The following is a 10,216-nucleotide window of genomic DNA, read 5'->3' on the forward strand; positions in this document are numbered from 1 at the left end:
CTTAAATCAAATAAGTATTGCGTTAATTTTATTGTTTGCTTAGTTTTAGTTTTATTTCTTATTCATCAATATGTTCGTTGTTTTAAAATTGTTACCCTTCATTAGTAAATAAACATAATTTTTCTTAAACCACATTAGTCTTTTGAGAAACAATACTTGAATTTTTCATTTTGGTACACTTGTAATTATGTAACATCCGACATCATCTTTGAGTTGTATATTTGAGATCATCTCGACCTATATAACTAAGAACATGATCACCTCAAACTATTATGAGTTATCATCCCGAATTGTATCGCGTATAATTGAGATCTCCTCGACAACACCACATCATGTTGGCAAGGACATGGCGGTTAAGATTAGAAAAAATCAACTATAATTAGAAGAGGTTAAGAGTTAAAACATATTAGCAAAACATTAAGCAAATCAACAAAGGTGTTTATCTATGTGGTTCAGGTAGGTAAAAGCCCAAAAACCTTAATATAAAAAACATTGTTCACGAGGTAATTAGTTATGTACTTATTATTACAACATTTATTATCATCTCTCACACACACACACACCATAATTTGATTATAGAGTGTCTTTTATATTGGCACAACTTCTCTCAACTTGAGACGATATTTAGACATTGAAAACATCTCGACTTAAAGAATAAAAAATGAAGTGAATAACTTCTTGTAGAGATTTTACAATATGTTTTGGGTTCTCAAAGAATAAAATATATTTCAATTTGTGCTAATTATTTTTATAGAAAGCTTTGTGAGAAAGTGAGACCATTTATACTTCAATAGTGTTTTTTTTTTAAATAAGAATTAATTAAGTTTTAATAAATCGAGTATTTTTTTATTAAGTTTATTTTGCGTTTATAGAATGTTTGAAATATTTTATGAAATATTTTATCATATGATTTTTGTCATTAATGGATTGATCTAACCGTTACTTTCATCTTCTCATCTTTTACTCGTTGATTAACTTGTAGTCTTCCTTTTTAATCTTTTTTAACTTATCAGTGAACTTGATTTTTTTAAAGAAATTAGTGAGAGAAAAAAAGAGTTAGTAAGTTAAAATTGAAAAGATAAAAGCAATATTTTATTGTTGATGACAAAAATCAAATGGTAGGTGCTTAAAAAAATAAAAAATATTTATAACACATAATAACACAAATTATTAATAGAAATTAAAATTATGAAAATTTACAATACTTAAAACTTATTAAACAAAATAATAATAATATTGATATATTATATAAACATTAATTTGTTGTTTATAGTAATTTGTGCTCTTGAAATATGTGCAGTTACGGTTAACATTTAGATAATAGTAATTGTAATAAATATTATAACTTCCTTATATAATAAATAACATATTTATGGTGATTAATACGATCATTTAGCTAAATAATAAATGATATGTTTAGTTGAAATATATTTTTATACAATCAACGAAAAAGAAATTATTATATCTTTTAAAATGGTTTATTGTTGAAAAAAAATATTTTAAAAAGCATAGTTATAATATTTTACAGTAATTTGTTGATAGTCTAAACTAATTACAGTGATAATTAAAAATAAAGTTTGGATAAAGCTAAAAGCATTTGATAACTTGTGTAAAAAGGCGCAGTGAGGAAGCATTTTGAAATGGATGTAATAGCTTGAATAGTTCTTACTAAATTAAAAGTTAGGGCATTATTTAATTGAGTTCATTAAAGAAAAGTTTGATTTGGAGAAGTAATTATGTAAAGTTTTGTGTGTCATGATTAAACCATACACCGTAACATTTGATATGACTTAAAAAGTAGTGTTGTGGTTTGAACCAAACTTTTGAATAACATGATAAGTATGAAGAATAGTATTAAAAGAGTGAAATTATATATAGTTTAGGTGCTGACGATGCTAAACCTTTGGTTATTGGGTATGGAGTAGCTATCAATGACTTAATTTATGAGAGGGAATAGTAATTGATTAAGTTCTCGTCAAATTGAAAGAAGAGTTAAGTCTGTCTTAATTCAGTTTCAATTAATCTAAAAGGAGTTATGGTTAGTAGGGGTATTAAAATAATGAATTATGAGTTTTGAGTTTTGAAGTTGAAATCAGTTTTATTAGGCCGTTTTGCTGAGAATATATATATATATATATATATATATATATATATATATATATATATATATATATATATATATATATATATATATATATATATATATATATATCCATAACGCAAACGTGAAGTTCGATGTGGTATATGACAGACTAGTTTACACTGTAAATTAAACAAATAGCTGGCACAATTAAAACTTCACAGAGGCTGCTGCTAGGGTATTTGTGCTTCAATTTCCCATCACCCGCGCCACATGCAAACTTCTCAAACTCTAACCTTAAAACTCAGGCCCACATCACTCATGCGTTTTCACGACCTTCTTTCGCCTCAAAGATAATTAAAAAAGTTGATTGAAATGATACATTAAAAATAAGTAAAAAAATGGGTCAAAATTCTAATTTTTTCACCAACTTCTTTCTCTGCATTTGCATGTCATAGCTACTATATCTCAATAACCTAGAGTCCAAATTCTTTTATAACCATTTTTGCTAGTTTTTTTATTGAATAATTTTACGATTTAGTTAAATATCTTAATTTGATATTTTATTATTAAAAATAGTTGTTTATAAAGAACTTATCCGTTTTCCACGTTGCCAATGATACAAGATTCAAGGGTGCACATGCACGCGCCTCGCCAATTGTTAATTTCTTTGATTCCAGGGAATGGATAACATAGCCCACACACTCTTATGAAGAATGAACTTTTTACCACACGCCAAAATCTTCTCCAACAAATTTTTCACTCTAGTTAATTTTTTCTGGTGACATTTGAAATGCATGTTCCTCCGTATCCAGAGAGTTGATAAGAAGAGAGGATTAAAAGTGACAGTGTTGGTTGGAATCGGAAAAGGATGGAGATGTGGAGGGTTTTGTGGGGAGTGGCACATGGAGCATAGAAGAAGCGACAAGTGGTGAAGGGAAGGAAGAGAAGGAATTAAGAGAGTATATAGAGAGAGAGAAGACAGGTTGTAAGGTGTTGACCAATGAGCGCATATTACAGAGTGTTGGAGACGCGTGGGTGGCGCTGACAGGCAGTGGAAAGCAAAGGAAGCAACAGATTGGTGCACAAACGCCGGAGACTTTCCTGAAACTCACATTATAAAAATCTCAGAAAACGCCAACACCCTCTCACAACCCACAACTAACAACTCCCCTGCGTAAATAAAACCCATGCATCCCAAGATGCTCTTTGTCGGCCCTTACTCCCTCCAAAGCACCCTCTGTTACTGTGCCACGCATGCCTCTTAGCCCTCACTCCCTCCATGTGAACACACTCACACTCTTCTTCTCCCTTTACCTTTACCATTCCATACTTCTCTTCTCATCTCTCATATCACATTGCTCTCTCACTTCTTCTTTACACGCACACACTATCTCTTCCTGTTACATCGTACTAATCATATATTATATCAACGCTTCTCTTTTCTATCTCTCTCTTTTTTTAGGTGTCGACCAACTAACACACACATGTCCATTCATTACTTTCTTATATTCTCTCATACTATGATGTTGCTTCCACTTCTAAAATTTACATATAATTTATCACTTACCAACACTTACAAACTCGCCAAATCCAACGCAGCGCGCAAAAGCCCAACCAAACAACTAAAACCCTTAAAACCAAATATTAAAATCCTGTTAACACCCTAGTGGAAAATATGTCATCCCAGTCACTCTGAATATGTCCATTGAAATAATTATCTGATGTGTAAAACAGTTATGGTCATAGTTTTCAAGTTTTGAACGATTTTTTTCACAAGGTTCAACTTAAGAAACCCGTACTATGAGTTTTAATGTGAGATTTGTTAGGTTTTTCAACGGATAGTTTTGGCACTAATCAATCATGAATAAATTCATATACGATATTAGAACATTGTTTTAAATCCAAAATCTTATGATTTTTATTTAGTTGCGCATCCTTATGTTATTATTCTGGTACTCTCATAAGCTTGATTCCTTATTATATATCGTTGTTATTTTCACTGGAGTATTGCTCTAAAAAAATATGAATATGCTATGTGTTACAATTATCCTAACTTCAAATCAAAAATTATTCTTGTTACTTGATATAATATAGTGATACGTAAGTGCACATCTAGAAAACTTTTGTCAAAAAATACTTGATATTTAACCGTGTCTACTAGTAATTCACTTATCTTTCTTAATAATATTTTCGTTGTTTCAATAAACATTATTATTCATAGTAAAAACTGTATAAGTCGATTTTAAAGTCATGGCGACAAAATACAAGAAAAGAGAAGTTCAATGAAAATAGTTTTCATTGTGGGACCGAAGATGAAAGCAATTTTGAAAAAGGATAATTGTGCAAATACAATTGCAGAAAGACATGTGTACATCAGAATTAAAAAATAAAAAGAAATTAATGATAATGTTATTGTAAATTTGCACTTAGTAATGACATCAAATTGTATGAGGTTGAGTCACTTCACACAAAAATATTCTTGAAGGTAAAACTTTGTACTCTTCAAATGAGTGAATCCATATCAGTAATAGATCACATCAACAATATGAATACATTGTCCCACTTTTGATGATAAATTTCAACCTGATTGTGGAACTTTTACTTCAAAGCATAACGAATAATAATGTTGATGGTTACCTATAATTTGAGGATGTTGTCAAAGCTATTCCTTGAAGGAAAAATCCATGCAGAAAAGCAAGGTAATAAGGTGGAAAGTTCAAAGCAAGCATAGACATTGGCGATGATGAGAGATCAATCGACAAAATGTGAATCTAGTGAGTCAAACTCTCAAAGTAAGAAGCATTTCAAGTGCTACCATTGTGATGAGAAGTGACACGTAAAGAAATATTGTTGTAATTCGGAGAATGGAGAAAAGAACTTTGAAGCATCAACTGCACAAGGTTGTGTTTTAAGTACCTCAGAGACAGATTTATCGTGAGTGAAGCAGTCATTAGCTCTAATGATGGAAAACAATTACATGATAGGTGAAATTCAGGTGCAATTACATGTAGTTTATAAAATTATTTTTATAAATTTTTATTATATAGAGATAAGTTTAACATTAAATTTAATGACATTTGAAATAACATTTCATTACGTGCAAAATCGATCGTGGTGCATTTATTTTATTTTATTTATTATTGTAATTTCATGTACTTTAAAGATAAAAAAGTACTGTCAAAATTTTATCAAATTTAAGATAATAGACTTAATTTATGTGTTAATGAATAATGAAAAATATTTTATTTGAATGGGTAGAGTACACCTTTAATTAAAAACATGAGAATGACATTGCTTGATCGATGAAAATCAAGTTTATAATGCACGTAGTTGTGGATCGAAGTTGGATTAGTGTATGTCACACAAGGACGGACCTTTGTTGTCCATGAGGGGTCATGGTCCCCCAAAATTATTTTTTTAAAAATATATGTAATATAGGCTTAAATATACATTTGATCCCTATTTTTGTTATTTTTATTCAATTTGATCCTCATTTTCGTTTTGTGTTCAATTAGGTTCTCATTTTCGTCAATTTTTTGTCAATTTGATCATTTTTACTAACGGTGTTTAAATAGTTAACATTTTTTAATAGTACATGCCACGTGTCAGCTCCTGATTTTTTTATATTTTATTTTAAATTCTTTTAATTTGAAAAAAAAAATTGTCCATGTGTCAAGTCATAATTGTGTCACATGTCAATGTCAGTGCACATGTCAATTTGTGGTTGTGTTATTTTTTTTGTTCAATTTAGTTTCTATATTCGTTATTTTTGTTTAATTTAGTTCATATATTTGTTATTTTTATTCATTTTCATCCCAATCTTGGTTAAAATGAATCAATTTTGTCCCTTTCAAATTGACACCAAATTTAATATCTTTTATAAAAATTATACTAATATTTTTTTAAAATTGACATTTTTATTAATTATTTTTTAAATTTAATTATAAATTGAATAAAATTTTTATATTTAAATGTTAAATAAAATAAAATTATTTAAAATATTATATAAATATAAATATTAAATATTTTTTCTAAAATTTATATTCTAAAATACTGATATTTTAAAAATTGATATTTAAAAATATTTCAAATATTAGAAATATTTTAGAAAAGTAAACTAATATTTATAAAATTTAAATTGAAATATAAAACATTTTAGATTTTAATTTAATATCTAAAATGCAATAAATTTATTACATATTTTAGATTTAGATGTAAATTTTACAAATGTTAATATATATTTTGAAAATATTTAATAATTATATTTCAATATTATTTTAAATAATTATATTCTATTTAACAATTGAATCTAAGAATTATATTTAATTTATAATTAAATATAATAATTTATAATTGAATTTCCAAAGTAACTAATAATAATGTTAATTTTAAATATATATATATATATATATATATATATATATATATATATATATATATGTGTGTGTGTGTGTGTGTGAATGTATACAAAATTAAATTTGATCTCAACTTGAAAGGGAAAATATTGTCTATTTTAACAAAAATTGAGACAAAATTAAACAAAAATAACGAATATAGGGACGGAACTGAACACAAATAATGAATATCGAGACTAAATTGAACAAAAATAAATAATGCAACCACAAATTGACATGTGACACAATTGTGACTTGACAAGTGAACAATTTTTTTGAAATTAAAAGAGGTTAAAATACTTTATTGGTCCACGTTTTTGTACCAAAATCTCAAATAGGTCATAAAATTTTTTTTAGTCTCAATTAGGTCCATATTTTTTAAAATACGTAACAATTAGGTTTATTCTGTTAGTATAGTATTAACGGTGTTAAGGATGTGTCACGTGTCAGCTTCTCCTTTTTTTTTAATTTTTATTATTATTTTTTTATTTTTTTAAAAATTATTTATACCATGTGTCACATCAATATTGTACCATATGTCAAGTCAGTATTGTGTCACGTGTCAAGTCAGTATGATGTTGAGAATCAAAGTTGAATTAGAGAAACCATATCTTAAGATTCAAAAAATTGAAGATGTGAAGATTTATATTAATTGTTTGAAATTTATTTCAAAAAAACGTTCTCAAATATGAAAATATCTAATGAAAGATATGAAATTAGAAAACTTATCTAAAATAAATAAATAAATACAATTTCAAAACTATAATTTTTTTAAAATAAAACATAAAGAGTTTTCAATATTAAATTATTTAAACTATTATAAAAGTTGTGATAGTTAAATATATAAATTTTGAATATATTATATTAAGTATAATAACTTTTCTCGAGATACGTCGCTGGTGTCAGTTAATAGTATGAAATATGAGTTGATCACAGCGATTTATTCTACAAGAATGGAAAACTTATTCATGAGACATTATTGTTTATGCGTTCGTTGTTGGAATTTAAAGCATCAAGAACTTTGATATATACGTGATTATTTGTATTTGATATTGGTAAGACTTGCAGAAAATAGATATCGCCCAGAAAAATATGGACATGCCAATTATGTCAAATATAAAAGTTGTTGACAAAGACATATTTAAAGATGATACATGATAATGGAAATAAAATTTTGTAAGAATTCATATTTATGATTATTTGAAGTTTGATTCCCAACAACCATTGTATCTAGAATAAATTGATTTTAGCATATTGTTTACAATTTTAACATTATTAGTTTAAAAGTAAGAAAGAGTGATTACTAATTTTAACACTAATTTTCTATTCGTGATTCGTGATTGCTAGAAGATGAGAGCCTTGGGGCTTGGAATTTATAGTGTGCGCGTGCTCTTTACTCCCCAGCTTTGGGCCCAAACTAGTTTTTAAAGCTCCTCGAAGTTAAAATCTCAAGAATCCAATAAGCTAGTCTAACTCCATTTTGAATTTTAGCCAACCCAATAAGAATTAGTTTGCAAATGGGTCGGGCATTCCTCTTATTTATTTATTTTTTTTCACTTCAACTTTTGAAAACACTCTTTATTTTCATATTTAAAAATGTACTTTTTCAACCTTTAAGAAAAAAAAAATGTTTTGTGGTATGTTAAAAGTAAAATATATATATATATATATATATATATATATATATATATGTTTTACAATTTTTTTTTAATGTAAACAAGAGAAGAAAAAGTGTTATAGGAATTAATCTTCCAAACACGTTTGAAATATACTTTCCAAAAGGCATTTTTATTGTACTTCCTAAAATGTAGAGTATTCCAAAAGGGTAGTATGTGATATATTCTTATCTACTTCACATTGAAACGTATTTTTAAAAATGTTTTATTTTCTTGACATCTTGAAAATTAATATTTTTAACACATAGTGTTTTCCTCACATTTTTTTGGAAAGAGTTGCTGAAAATTAAAAGAAAAAGGGAAAAAAAAGGTAAAATTGTAATTTAAATAAGAAATTAAAGGAAAGTGCCTTTAACAAGAATATGGGAGTGCAAATAACAAGACCAAATTGTAGCCCATGATTCAACTAACCCAATTCAAAAATATTTTTATGCGTTAAATTTAGAGTCCTCAGCTCATGCACTCATCTCCAAATCATTTAGCAATATAATTGAGATTTCTATTAAATCAGGATTACCGTTGGTTTGTTAAAATTAAGATAGGACGGGTCAGGGTGAGTTAGGTCACAGTTTTTCCTTTATTTATTTTAATTTGATTTAATATTTTATATATATATATATATATATATATACTTAATTTTAAATATTTAGTTTCTTAATTAATATTTTAATTAAATAAATTAAAATTATTATTATTATTACATATTAAACTACTTTATTATAATATATAACTAGAACTTAATTTAATGAAGTTACAGTTTAATTTTACTATATATTTATAACTCTCAATTAATGCAGTACAAAAATTATTTTATCATTTTTAAATTTTTAATAAAATTATAATATCATAAATTATATATAGTACCAACTAAACAATAGACAATATATGATAAAATCATCCATTAAAAAAAAGTTAAATGACAAAAAATTAATTAAAAAATATAATTATTTTTATACTCATTCCATTATAAAAATTTAACAGAATTAAAATTTTATAAATTATTAAAGACTTAAAATTTAATTAATCTATACAAAATGTACATTATGTTAAGTCTCAATTAGAAGGTTGATCTTAATTGATGGCTCTCTCCATAGAGGATTATCATTTATATATATATATATATATATATATATATATATATATATATATATTAAACAATGGATAAGATAAGATGATTCTATTGAAAAAAAAAATTAAATGACAAAAATTTAATTAAAAAATATAATTATTTTTAAACTAATTATGTTATAAAAAATTAATAGAAATTAAAATTTTAGAAATTAGTAAAGAATTAAAATTTAATTAATCTATAAAAAATATACATTATGTTAAGTCTATACAATTGACAACAATTTATTAATGGTAATTACTCTTTGGACAAAGAACTTGATAGATTTCATCGATGTTATAGGTGTTTTGGGTCATCAAATCTGTTTTATTTTACAATATATTATAGCATCAAAGTTTTGAAACGAAAAAACACATTAAAGGGTGATAGTAGCAGTGACTAAAGGTTAGTCCTTATTTCATTGTACGCATTAGTTTTACATCTGGTATGAGAGCAAGGTTAAATACCTTTGTTATGTTTTGAATCGTTTTGAATTCTATATTGTGTTTTTGACGTGGAAATCCCCAAAACCAGAGAAAAACCACAACCACCAGAGAATAACCACTATGTGCAAATTTATACAACACATAAAAAACACTCTCAACCCTTTGACCTCAGGTACACCCATACCCTTCAAAACAAAAATTTCGCTACACCTCACAACACTCTATTATAAAAGAATAAGATAAGTCAAACCCTAATTCAAACTGTGTCTTTGACTATATTACGTCAAAAACTTCTTCATAATATACAATATACAATATATATATATATATATATATATATATATATATATATATATATATATATATATATATAACCCTATATACCCTATGGTACGTACAAAACCATATATTACGTAGACAATATTGTAGTACGTACAAAAACATATGTTACATATACAACCTTATAGGACGTACAAAAACATATTACATATACAAACTTATAATACGTA

This window comes from Vigna unguiculata, chromosome 3, assembly GCF_004118075.2.
Source record: "Vigna unguiculata cultivar IT97K-499-35 chromosome 3, ASM411807v1, whole genome shotgun sequence".
Lineage (NCBI taxonomy): Eukaryota > Viridiplantae > Streptophyta > Magnoliopsida > Fabales > Fabaceae > Vigna > Vigna unguiculata.